General features: G+C 40.0%; 1 protein-coding gene and 1 pseudogene across 5 annotated transcripts in view; both read right to left on the bottom strand.

Moving 5' to 3' along the window:
* LOC138740299 (ectodysplasin-A-like) overlaps nt 1-14,398 on the bottom strand; it is a 126,736-nt gene that overhangs the window by 39,671 nt on the left and 72,667 nt on the right. The window lies entirely within an intron of this gene.
* LOC138740709 (tubulin-folding cofactor B pseudogene) lies at nt 13,657-14,397 on the bottom strand (annotated as a pseudogene).

Below are 14,398 nucleotides of genomic sequence, written 5' to 3'. Positions count from 1 at the left end.
TTGACAGATTCACTACCTACTAGAAGAAACTCCTCCTCATCTCAGACTTAAATCTACTCCTCTGAATCTTGAGGCAATGTCTCCTGGTTCTAATCTCACCTGCCAGTGGAAAGAGCCTCTCTGCTTCCATCTATAGTCCTAAGCTACTCAACCTCTCCTCTACAGCTACCCCTACCACCCAGTTTCATTCCCAGAATCAACCTGGTGAAATTTCTTTGTTCTTTTGTGGAAATTACAGCACGCTTGATAAAATGCTTTAAGAAACTTTATGAAAGAATGTACAGGCAGAATATTTAGCTGAACTTGTGATGGATCAGAAGGAGTAGAAATATGGCTTTGAAGTCACCATATGAACAGAAACTGCTTAGAGAAAGAAATTGAAAATAAACTTTAACCACAGCCTTGGTTGAGATTTTACTGATGTACACAAGAAATCAGCCGCATTAATCAGAAAATATTATAATAAATGCGGAGTTGGCCTATTATTGGCTCTGCATAGCTTCCATTTTTTTTCTAGCAGGTGATTTTATATGCAAAAAAGTTTTTGATCATATGCAGTTCCTATTGGATAACATTTGTATAAAAGTAACCATCTGTATGGAATTCTTCAGAGCAGTTCAGTGATAGGGCTGTGTTGCAAAGTGTTATGGGAATGTGTGCTGTTTGTCAGAGTCTTGTTAAGAAGCCATCCCCACACCTCCTCCATACATTAGGAATGGAAATAGAAATGACCACTTCCTGTACTGTGCTGATCCATTCTGTGATACAAGTGCACGACTTTCATAATGCTTCAATACATTTTAATAATGGATGGAGAGCATCAAGTCTGGAGAAAGAAATGCACCCTTGTCACTCACTCATTTGCCATTGACAGAAAACTTTATTTTTGTCTTTTAGCCAATCCTATGTCGAATGTAATAGAATAAATTTTTTAGTCCCCCATTTAAGAATGTGCAGAATCAGGGAAGAAAGATTGGAAAATCAAGGCCTGCACACCTTTCATACGACCACAAGATGTAGGGGCAGTACGAGGCTAATCACCCCATTCAATATACAGGCCCTTGTTGGGACTGTGGTATGATGAAATTAAACTCAATTACAATTAAAATGATTATATTTCAGTCTTGTACATCTCAGTATTTACTTTTCATTTCTATCTAATGGTATCTATTAAATAAAGCAACCAAGGACTGTGTTGTAATTTCAACAAGACTTGAAGTTACCATTCTGAAATGAACAAGGCAAATACAACACATGAGACAACAAACTAAAACTTCATGCAGTGCAGAACAGTGTCAGCTGAGTGTAGGCCCTTTCAAACTGCCGTGAGAAATGGGGTTAACTGGGCAATTTGCCCAGTTAGCGCCTCAGTTACACAGGAGTTATAAAGGGTCTGACCCGGTCAACCCCATCGGAATCCAACCGGGTCCCTGACCTACCTCAGAGGGAGTCGGGGAACCCCATGTCCCGTCCACAGGCGATTTTAAAAATGGCCAAACCGCTTATTCCAGTAACATCAGCACTTGCGTGCGTGACAGGGCAGCCAGCATCTGAACATCTGGTGAGTACGTGACACATCATTGCAAGGGCAGGATCCCCTTTAAGTCGCTGGGTTGGTGACTTAATGGGTTGATTCCCCCTGAAATTTAAAAGGTGCTTTCAGCATCTTTGCCCCAGTAATCGTATCCAGGTCCCAGGAGGACTACCCAAGTGCTGCAGTTTAAAAGAGGCTTGTTTGAAGTAATGATGTCAGGAGTTAAAGATGGAACAGAACATTGGCATAGAAATGAAAGGTGTCGCCTGTTTTGGGGGTAAATATCACTTCTACTGCAGCATGCATTGAATTGCAATGTTACTGGATCCCAGCAGAACTACACCCACAATTTAGTTTCAGGCCATCTGCTATCTGGCAACTTAAACATTAGTTCTCAGGTGGAAACAAGACTCCCACAGAGTATAGAGATGATAAAGGGAGAGAAAGTTTTCATGTAGAGGAATGTCCTATGTGTCTAAAGCAGCGGAGACATGCTTGGGTCACTGTAGGAAAAGCTGTACAGGAGATGGCCTCAATAATCTCACATTTAAGAATCCGTCATCCAACACATAATCCCACCACTAGTCACACGTTCCCCTCTCCGCCTTCTGCAGGGACCGCTCCCTCAGTGACTCCCTTGTTCACTCCTCCCTCCCCACCGATCATCCCCTTGGGACCTGCTCCTGTGACCACAGGAGATGCTCCACTTGTGCCCACACCTCCTCCCTCAGCACCATTCACGGCCCCAAACTGTCCTTCCAAGTGAAACAACATTTCACTTGTGAATATTCAGGGGTCATCTACTGCATCCAATGTTCCCGCTGTGGTCTCCTCTACATCTGAGTGACTGGAAGATCGCTTTGTTGAGTACCTTGGCTCTATCCAAAAAAATATAGTGTGGATCTCCCAGTGATCACTTATTCCAATTCTCCATCCCATTCCCTTGCCAACATGTCTATCCATGGTCTCATGCACTGCCAGACTGAGACCACCGGTGAATTGGAGGAACAACACTTCATCTTCTGACTGGGCACCCTCTAACCAGAAAGTCAAAGAAGCCATGATTAATATTGATATTAATATTTGAACAAAGCCTAGTTGTCTTATACCTGCATCATTTAAATGTCCCAAGCATCATGGTGCCCTGAAATAGTGTGTGGGGGGGGGGGGGGGTGGGGAGAGAAGAGAGAGATCACGCGAGAGATATTTTACACAAACACGTACAAATATATATATATATACTTTTATATATATATATATATATATATATAAAAAAGTGCTGTAATTTCCACATGATCAAACCAAAACATAGACAAATAACCTTGAATGAAATCTGGAATGTGCATTTCAATTACATGTGAATTGCTTGATTACAAATTTCAAAATGTTGACCATAGGGGCAAATAAAGGAAAAAAGTGCCTTTGTCCCAAACATTATGAAGGGCACTGCATCTCTGTTATGTTCTCTAATACCCACGATGATTAAGTTTACATCCACCCCGATCATCATACATTACATCTGCCATTTTCTGATTATTTTCCTGGCTATAGTATATTATCATCCTTTGGTACAATGGAATTAATGGCCATGATGGAAGGAATGCCCCAATAAGATTTATGGGCTGGAGGGAAAAAAAAGAGAAATACCCTAAATTCCTAACAGGTGATCTCCTGTTTCTGACGTTGAGACATTTATTAAAGGTTAAAGGTTGCATTATTGGCACGAAACACTATATTTAGAAGGCAACATGCACAAAATTCTTTGACCTTTGTCTACTGTAAGGCAGAGAGTCACCACTTTGTCCAGTGCCTGCTTGGGTTCTGAGATCAGACAACCCCATGTGTATTCTGGCTGTTTTGTTCTCTGGCTGAAGGAGAGGTGATAGCTTTGATCATTGAGAACTGAATGAAAGAATCATGAGTTGGACAGAACAGTGTGCATTCACATCACAGTGACATGTGCTTGCCATTCATTGCTCACCAAATCTGTTGACGAGTCATTGCAACTGCTACTGGACAACTTACTCACACCTTTAAGCAGAAAGGAAAAGTTACATATCCTTCCAACCAAATACAGAGATCAGGAAGCTTCCATGAAAATTGATTGCATGCAAATCTGGCTGCACCATTCAAAGAGCCATCAGCTGAGATAGAGGTCATGTTAAATCCACCAAAAAATATTCCCTTCTTTCGATACTTGCAGCACCTTTACCTTTTTTGGCCTCCAAATTAACTGATAATTTTGTTATACGTTGAGAATCTGGTTTCAATTTTAGAAACATTTTGGGTCCCATCGATTTTTATTAATTAGTCCAATATTAGGTCATTTTTTTTTTTAAACCTTTGGTTCAAGATATCACTTATTATTATTGGTCAAATTTAGGAATCCAGTCCCTTTTATTTTTAGATTTTTAAATGACCAAAACCTTATCTCTTGAATAATTATCCACCAAATTCACAATACCTAGATATCTTTCATTATTTACAGGTTGGGAGCTTTTTAAATTCTTTAATATTGAAGATCCCTGAAGACCCAGAACCTAATAAGATAGGGATGATTTATAACCATATAACCACTTACAGCACAAAACAGGCCAGTTCGGCCCTACTAGTCCATGCCGTAACAAATCCCCACCCTCCTAGTCCCACTGACCAGCACCCGGTCCATACCCCTCCAGTCCTCTCCTCTCCATGTAACGATCCAGTCTTTCCTTAAATGTAACCAATGATCCCGCCTCGACCACGTCTGTCGGAAGCTCATTCCACATCCCTACCACCCTTGGCGTAAAGAAATTTCCCCTCATGTTCCCCTTATAATTTTCCCCCTTCAACCATGCCCTCTAGTTTGAATCTCCCCCACTCTTAATTGAAAAAGCCTATCCACATTTACTCTGTCTGTCTCTTTTAAAATATTAAACACCTCTATCAAGTCCCCCTCAATTTTCTACGCTCCAGAGAAAAAAGCCCCAGTCTGCACAACCTTTCCCTGTAACTCAAACCTTGAAATCCTGTCAACATTCTCATGAATCTTCTCTGCACTCTCTCTATTTTGTTGATATCTTTCCTATAATTTGGTGACCAAAACTGTGCACAGTACTCCAAATTTGGCCTCACCAATGCCTTGTACAATTTCATCATAACCTCCCTACTCTTGAATTTAATACTCCGATTTATGAAGGCCAACATTCCAAATGCCTTCTTCACCACACCATCTACCTGAGTATCAGCCTTGAGGGTACTATTTACCATCACTCCTAAATCCCTTTGTTGCTCTGCACATCTCAATAGCCTACCATTTAATGCATATGACCTATTAATTATAAAGGGGTGGTATCCGCTCTTTATGAATTACTTCTAAATTTTAGGGACAGTTCCCTGGGCAGAATTTAAAAATCTATGGGAACAGGATTTTCAACAGATATTTTCTGAAACTATATGGAATTCTATTCTGAGTCGAGTGCATTCATCCTCTCTTTGTGGTTGACATTCATTAGTACAGTTTCAGGTTGTACACCGACCGGGCCAACTATTCCAAAATCCAATTGGCTAAATTCTATTCTAAATGTGATAAATGTACAACTGAAAAAGGTTTCCACTGTATCATATGTTCTGGACATGTCCTTCTCTTTCCAATTTTTGTGAAGGAGTATTTCATACCTTGTCTTTAGTTCTTAATAATAATTGGACTCCAAATCCTTTTTGGCTCTCTTTGGTATAAATGGGCCAACGGGTTTAATTCTGACCGATTCACAATCCCAGGTCATTGCCCTCGCCTCCCTCATAGCGAGTAGGGCCATATCAATGAGATGGAAAGATGCTGTCCCTTCCACTCAATGGTTGTCTGATATGATGGCATGCCTGACTTTGGAAAAAATTAGATGCTCCACTATTGAAATGAATCTTTTTTAAAATTTTATTTAAGAATTTTAAAACCACATCCCTACATATATAGTCAATAAAGGAATATTTAAAAAAATATACATGTGGTATTTCTCTCTCAAAACCCTCATCCCTTCCCACCCACCACCCCTAAACTAAATATAGAAAGAAAAACAGAGAATGCCAAAAGGAATTATTCTTCTCAATACAGACAATAATGGAGTTGAGGGTTACCCACGGGATGGGCCTTCAAGAATCCCTCACACCTTCAAACCAACAGACTGTAAATATAGGCTCCATATTTAAGAAAAAATGAAATTTATTATGTAGATTAAAAGTAATTTTCTCAAATGGAATACAAGAACGCAATTCCACATGTCACCTCTCTGTCCCCAAATCAAATGAATCTCAACTTGGTTTCTTTATGGGGTTCCTTTCTTTCAAAATTTCTAAGATTAACTAGTTTCTGGTTTTATATCCCAATGCTTACCTTCTTTATATCTTATCATTAGTAATGGACTGTCTGTGTTAGTCAGTAGCCTCAGAATGGAGGGGATTGATATTTTGATCATTACTTTCGTGGGTTTTTTTTAATGCAACGGATGTTTCAATACTCTGTCATCTACCATGTAACATTTATTTGATAAAACCAATAAAAATATTGAAAAAGAAGAAATCAAGATCATGTTTATTGCCCCACAAGTGGTAACAATGTACTTCAGGGCCATTCATCACTATTTAAGTTTGAGTGTTTGCTGTCTCTGCATTGTTGGGCCATTCTGGAACCTGAAGCCCACTTGAATAGGACATCTCTTTCTGTTTAATTGTGCACTGGTGAACAAGCCTCTCGTGATATTGAAAATTGGATGTTTGCCCTTGATCCTGACCACACAGCTCTTTGTTTTATCTAGTGTGTTGATCTATTCATGGCTAGAATTAGCTTTACAATGAGACCAGACCATAAGCTTCCAGAGTCTCTTAATTGCCTGTTAACAAATCAGTTCAACTTGTCTGACACAGAAAGCAAAATATGACAATGTCATGAAAGATCTACATTCTGTGGTCCATACCTCGGAAGTTCTTTTGTCAGATGGAGATTCTTTGTTCGGCTCTGGACTTCAATATTGGGTGGGCAAGGAGAGGACAGTGGCATCCCCCCCCCCCCCCCCCCCCTTTCATGTGATACCAAGGGCAAGTGCCATGGTTGCCATACCCTAGATATGCCTATGGCGAGGAGTCATGTGATGGAGTAGTGGCCGGTCAGGGAACTCCAGCCCTCTCCGGAAAAGTTTTTAAAAAAATACACAAAACACAAAGGTACAAGAATAAAAATTAAAACAAAGTGAAAGTAAAGGTGGGAAGAAAATGGCAGCGAAGAAAGAAAAGTCGAAGGCAACAGGAAGAAGAGAAGAAGAACGTTGGAAGAAGAAGGTGAAGGCCTTACCTGTTCGAGGAGGCCCGCCGCGGAGAGAGAAGCCCGCTCCCCAAGGTCAGTGGAAGTCCCGAGCTCGGGAGTACAAAAATGGCTCGCGGAGCCAAGTAAAAGTGCGCAACCGCGCATGAAAAAAAAACACTGACGGGAGGGGGGACCAGCTGAGGAGTCGATCTCCACAGCTGAGAATGACAGCCACAGCACAACAACAAGAAGAGAACATAGAAAACAACGAGAACAAGAAAGAAGAGAGTAAAAAGAAAACAAGGAAACAACAGATGACCAACCCAGAAGAAGAAGAAGAACACAGAAATGGAAGAAGGGAAAGCCAAGACAATGGATATTTTTTTTTAAAAGAATATATGGAATCAGTAAAAGAATGGCAATTACAAGAATTTAGTGAAATAAAAAGAAGAATTAAAAGTGCAGAAGAAAAAATGAATAGAGATGGTCATGTCAGATATAGGAAAAAGAGTGGACAAGGTGGAAGAACGAGAAACAGCCGTAGAAATGGAAGTAGAGGACTTAAAAAAGAAATTAGAAGAATCAAATAAAAAAAGTTAAAGAGACACAAGAGCTGTTAGCTCAGAAGATAGATATAATAGAAAATTATAATAGAAGAAATAATATAAAGATAGTGGGCCTTAAGGAACATGAAGAAGGCAAGAATATGAGAGAATTTATAAAAGATTGGATCCCCAGGGTCCTAGGAAGACCAGAATTACAGGAAGAAATGGAAATAGAAAGGGCACATAGAACATTAGCCCCGAAACCACAGCCACAACAAAAACCAAGATCCATCTTAGTAAAATTTTTAAGATATACAACAAGAGAAAATATATTGGAGAAAGCAATGAAGAAAATAAGAGAAGACAAAAAGCCACTGGAATACAAAGGTCAAAAATTTTTTTTCTATCCAGACATAAGTTTTGAACTCCTGAAGAAGAGAAAGGAGTTTAATACAGCAAAAACGATCCTTTGGAAAAAAGGATATAAATTTATGCTAAAGTACCCAGCGGTACTTAAAATAGTTATTCCAGGGCAGCAAAACAGACTATTCTCAGATCTGGAGGAAGCACGAAAATTTGCAGAACAACTACAAAACAGGCAGAGAGATGAAGACATGTAACGAGAGTAAAAATGACCACGAACTATATGTATGTGCGTATATGGACATATATATATATATATGTGTGTGTGTGTATATATATGTGTGTACATGAGTGTATGCATATTTAAAGGAAAATATATAGAGTATAGATAAAAATTAATAAGGGAAAGAAAGCGAAGAGAGGAAGTAAGGAGGGAATTAAGAGAGTGTTGTTTATGAAAATTAGAATCTTTTCTGGGGGGGGCTGGGTGGGGAGGAGTTACGGTCACTGCGAAATCAGTTGACACTTGCGAGTGAATTCGCAAATCCAAATGGAGAGGGGAGATGTGGTTGCCCGACAAGGGATAAAGGGCAACTCAGGAAGGGAGGGGATAATGGGGTTAAAGAAATTTTAGATAGGAGAATAAGGGAAATGTTTGATGTTTTAGAAATGTTGTCCTATAAAGTGTTCAAAACAAGAAAGCAGAAATGGATAAGGTGGTGATGAGGAAACGGAAAGGAAAGTTAAACAAAGTATGAAATGGCTATGTTGAACTATATGACTTTAAATATTAACGGAATACATAACCAAATCAAAAGGAAGAAACTGCTAAATTTACTGAAAAAAGAAAAAATTGATATAGCATTCGTGCAAGAAACACATTTAACTGAAATGGAGCACAAGAAATTAAAGAGAGATTGGGTAGGACATGTAACAGCAGCGTCATATAATTCAAAAGCTAGAGGAGTAGCTATATTAATCAGTAAAAATGTACCAATTAAAATAGAAGAGGAAATAATAGATCCAGCAGGGAGATATGTAATGATAAAATGTCAGATATATTTGGAGTTTTGGAATTTACTCAATGTATATTCACCTAACGAAGAAGATCAAAAATTTATGCAAGATATTTTTTTGAAGATAGCAGACACAAAAGGGAACATACTAATAGGAGGGGATTTCAACCTTAATTTGGATTCAAACATGGATAAAACTGGGAAAAAAATTAACAGAAAGAACAAAGTAACCAAATTTATAATTAAATCGATGCAAGTAATGCAACTTTTGGATATATGGAAGAAACAACATCCAAAGGAAAAGGAATATTCATATTATTCGGGTAGACACAAAACATACTCAAGAATAGACCTATTCCTGTTATCAGCTCGTATGCAAGACAGAGAAAGAAAAACAGAATATAAAGCTAGAATAATATCGGACCACTCACCCCTGATATTGACAATAGAGTTAGAGGACATCCCTCCAAGAATGTATAGATGGAGATTAAACTCCATGCTACTTAAAAGGCAGGATTTTAGAGAATTAATTGAAAGACAAATTAAAATGTACTTTGAAATAAATACGGAATCAGTGAAAGATAAGTTTATACTATGGGACGCAATGAAAGCGTTCATCAGAGGGCAAATAATAAGTTATGTAACCAAGATGAAGAAGGACTACAATCAGGAAACAGAGCAGTTGGAAAGGGAAATAGCAAATATAGAAAAAGAATTACCAATGAAGGAAGATACAACTAAAAGAAGAGAATTGGCAGATAAAATAAAATATGAAACACTACAAACATACAAGGTGGAGAAGAACATAATGAAGACAAAACAGAAATATTATGAACTAGGGGAAAAAACGCACAAAATTCTAGCATGGCAGCTTAAGACAGAACAAACTAAGAGAATGGTATTGGCATCAAGGAAAAAAGACAAACAAATCACATATAATCCAACAGAGATTAATGAAAACTTCAGAGAATTCTACGAACAATTATACCAAACTGAAAACGAAGGGAAAGAAGACAAAATAGATGAATTTTTAACTAAAATTGAACTACCAAAATTACAAATAGAGGAACAAAATAAATTAACAGAACCATTTGAAATAGTAGAAATACAAGAGATAATAAAAAAAAACTACCGAATAATAAAACACCAGGAGAGGATGGATTCCCAATAGAATTCTATAAAACATTTAAAGACTTATTAATTCTGCCCCTCCTGGATGTAATCAACCAGATTGATAAAACACAAAGCTTACCAGATTCATGTATAACAGCAATAATTACAGTAATACCAAAGACAGGGAAAGATCCACTCGCACCAGCGTCATATAAACCAATATCTTTACTTAACACAGATTATAAGATAATAGCTAAACTATTAGCAAACAGATTAGCCGACTATGTACCTAAAATAGTAAATCTAGACCAAACTGGATTTATTAAAAAAAGACGAACAACAGACAATATTTGTAAATTTATTAACTTAATTCATGCAGTAGAAGGGAATAAAGCTCCAACAGTAGCAGTTGCTTTAGACTCAGAGAAGGCCTTTGACAGAGTAGAATGGAATTATTTATTCAAAGTATTGCAAAAATTCAGTTTACCAGAGAAGTATATTAATTGGATTAAAGCATTATATAAGGGGCCATTGGCGAAAGTGACAGTAAATGGATATATATCAAAGCAATTTAAGTTAAGCAGATCAACAAGGCAGGGATGCCCACTATCACCCTTATTGTTTGCATTAGCTATAGAACCACTAGCAGAATTGATAAGAACAGAAAATAAAATAAAAGGGATAAAAATAAAAGACAAGGAATATAAAATCAGTTTATTTGCAGGTGATGTTATAGTATACTTAACAGAACCAGAATTATCAATAAAAGAATTACATAAGAAATTGAAGGAATATGGAGAAGTGTCGGGATACAAGATTAACGCAAATAAAAGTGAAGCAATGCCAATGAATAATGCGGATTTCTCAAAATTTAAGAAAGAATCACCATTCAGATGGCAAATGGAAGCAATGCAATACCTAGGTATACAAATAAATAAAAACCTTGGCCATCTATATAAACTCAATTATTATCCACTAATGAAAAAATTACAGAACGACTTAGAGCATTGGAAAGATTTACCATTAACACTAATAGGAAGGATAAACTGTATTAAAACAAACATTTCCCCAAGTATACAATACCTATTTCAGGCATTGCCAATATACTTGACGGAGAAATTCTTCAAGGAGTTAAAGAAAATAATAAGGAAATTTTTATGGAAAGGGGGGGAAACCGAGGATAGCACTAGATAAATTAACAGAATGGTATAAACAAGGAGGCTTACAACTGCCAAACTTTAAAAATTATTATAGAGCCGCACAATTAAGATACCTATCAGATTTTTATCAAACAAGGGAAAAGCCAGATTGGACTAGATTAGAACTAGATAAAATAGGGGAGAAGATACCCGAACATATATTATATAAATGGGATGAAAAATTGGTACAACGTAGGAATTCTCCAGTATTACATCATCTGCTCAATATTTGGAAGAAGATTCATGTAGAAAGGAATAAAACAAATTACCAACTACCAAAACTAATACTGACGCAAAATCAGTTAATCCCTTTTACAATAGATAACCTTTCCTTTAGAGAATGGGAGAAAAAAGGATCAAAAGAATAGAAAATTGCTTTTCAGGAAATAAATTACTATCCTTTGAACAAATGAAGGATAAATAAATAAGGATAAATTTGCCCTGTTTAATTCGGTTGAGGAAGAAGAGTTTGAGCCAAGGACAGAACAGAGGTCATCGGAGTGCACAGTCTAACGAGATATCAGCCATCAAGTTCCAATTTTCCAGCCCACAATCCTAGGATTGTGAGTGTAAGAGTTTAAATGCATTTTGAGAAGTTACAGGCACACCATTTGCCATCATTCACGACAGTAATGGGCGCCCTCCAGCCACACCAACATCAATTGTCAACTCACTTTATACCAGTAAACATACACATTTTGGTCTTCAGGCTACACCTGCGCCTTGTGCTGTAGAAGGATCCAAGATCACAGCTGACCTGACCCAATATCAACATTACATGTGTCTACCATCCGTTATCGTTCGCTCCCTTGTCCACCACTGCCTTGAAAATATTTCAAGGACACCGTTTCTATCGCCTTTTGAGGAAGAGACTTCAAAACAGTCACCCCTCACCCCCCAACAAATCTCATTCTTTATCTTCACGGTCGCCCGTATTTTCAGGTCATTTTCTCCGGCTCCACATTCTAACACTTCAAAACATCGCAACACAACGACGCGAGGAGCCAGTTCAGTGGCTGCGAGTCCAAGTGAATGAGACCTTTTTCATGTCCCAGCGGCCGCTCCTCAACCCCCTGGAGCCCCTGGGTGTGTGTCCCCCCCCCCACCCCGAGCCCCTGGGTGTGTGTCCCCCCCCCAGCCCCTGGGTGTGTGTCCCCCCCCCCCAGCCCCTGGGTGTGTGTCCCCCCCCCAGCCCCTGGGTGTGTGTCCCCCCCCCCAGCCCCTGGGTGTGTGTCCCCCCCACCCCCAGCCCCTGGGTGTGTGTCCCCCCCCCCCAGCCCCTGGGTGTGTGGCCCCCCCCAGCCCCTGGGTGTGTGTCCCCCCCCCAGCCCCTGGGTGTGTGTGTGTGTCCCCCCAGCCCCTGGGTGTGTGTGTGCCCCCCCCCCCAGCCCCAGGGTGTGTGTGTGCCCCCCCCCAGCCCCAGGGTGTGTGTCTTCCCCCGAGCCCCTGGGTGTGTCTTCCCCCGAGCCCCTGGGAATGTCTCCCCCCTCCCCCTCCCCCGAGCCCCTGGGTATGTCTCCCCCCTCCAACTCCCCCGAGCCCCTGGGTGTGTCCCCCCCGCCCCGTCCCACACCTTACCACTGGCTCTCCAGCGTTGCCCGCGGTTTGCGACCTGGACGGAGCTCGGCTTCAATCTCGCAGTCGGGTGGGAGCAGAGCCCGCTGCTCCACCCATTGGACCTGATGCAGCCGCCGGCTGGAGGGGCTGGTTCAGGTCCATGTGTGTGAGCTCATCCTGATTGAGGTGGGGCAATGACTTTTGGTCAGAAGACCCAACAGGAGCAAATGTCCGGATTATCCATGGTTGTTTCTTTCAAGGAGAAGCTGCCACAAGGGCAAAGATGCTTTTTATTGCTCCAGTTTCCCAAATGGAAAAGAAACTGGTCTGGACAGAAACCTTGTCGCAAGAAAAACAGTGCAGCCAATTATCAAATACATTTAAAACGTACTATTAATACAGCAACTGATCAGTAACAAACTTCGAGAGCAAAGTGTGGAGTGAAATAAATGAACATGGTTCATTAGGGTTTGGTTTTAAATCCAGCACCAGTAAAAATCAAGGCAAAAAAACCCCAAAACACATGTTACGTGGACACCCCGGCGAACATTTCAGTCACTTGCTCATCTTTCAAATGGAGGTTAAGCAACATAATAAACTTTAAAGTCTATCAAGTGGTGTAAACATGGAAAGTAAAAATAATCAAATATGCATTCGTTCACACAGCTGATACAATGTAGTCTGCGACTTTAATAGCGTGGGCAAGATTTCAACATTTAGAGTCTAGATCTCCAAGTCTCCTAACAATAAATCAAAGAAAACCTAGCAATGTGGTTGTTCGGTGCTCATTGCCACACACGTGTGGTTGTTTGATCTGAAGTGACTTCGTCAATCAAGAGATAATTTTCTTCAGCTGAAACTTGTGTATTTTGCAATTCTGTTCATTACAGCAAGTATAAAAAGGCAACTCTTTGCTTCACAAAAACTATCTCGAGTTAGGACAAGGAATTGGTTACATTTGGACCAGTAATTTTACAATTCAGATTTTACAGTGTCCCTTCAACAACACCTTTTTGTTAAACTGAGATGTACTTTGCAAATTCTATCTGGATTTTCAAGTATTTAGTGTCAGTTGCTGAAGTCGGAATACTTCAAATGCTGCAAATGGAAGAAGTGATGGATGCTTGACAAATGCTCCATATTTGTACTGATATTCAAAATATCTTTTTCCATTTACGCTCCCATCGAGTTTCCCCAAAGGTTCATCATATTTCAATCCAATCCAGTATCCTGCTTTAAACTCCGTTTGACCAACATACATCACAGTGCCTCGTTTGGTTGCATGTCCTGATATTAGGACCTCACACCTTGAGCCTTCTGCCCGAGTTTTCTCCTCTTGGTGTCTCTGCTCCATCTCCAACTCTTTCTTTGCTCTCTGCTCCTCGTTAAACAAGCCTAGCTTGCTGTGTTTCAGAAACAAACGAGCCGAATGTGTTCTTTCTTCATAGGCTTCATTGGACATTTCATACTTAGTAACTTTAGAGACATCCTCAAATTCTCCCATCTTCACTCCACTTTTGTCTATCACATGTATCTGACAGCCATCGTCTACAGGATAGGATCCTAGCAGTGCATCATCTTGGTCCAGCAAGCCAATGAATTTGTCATCTGCGGTGAATAACTCCAGGTCCATGCACGAGGCAGGAGAGCCCACAATCAGTTCCAATTTACACTTGAACTCGGACACGGCGAGGCTGCGGTTGAACTTCTTCTCCGACACGGAGGTGCGCAGCAAGCTGATGACGCGTACATTCACCACGGCCGGCGACGACGCTCGGTACGAGTCTGCCTCCATT

This window comes from Narcine bancroftii, chromosome 8 (genome assembly GCF_036971445.1).
Source record: "Narcine bancroftii isolate sNarBan1 chromosome 8, sNarBan1.hap1, whole genome shotgun sequence".
NCBI lineage: Eukaryota > Metazoa > Chordata > Chondrichthyes > Torpediniformes > Narcinidae > Narcine > Narcine bancroftii.
Note: the sequence above shows the minus strand (reverse complement) of the source record. Positions and strands in the feature narration are given on the sequence as shown.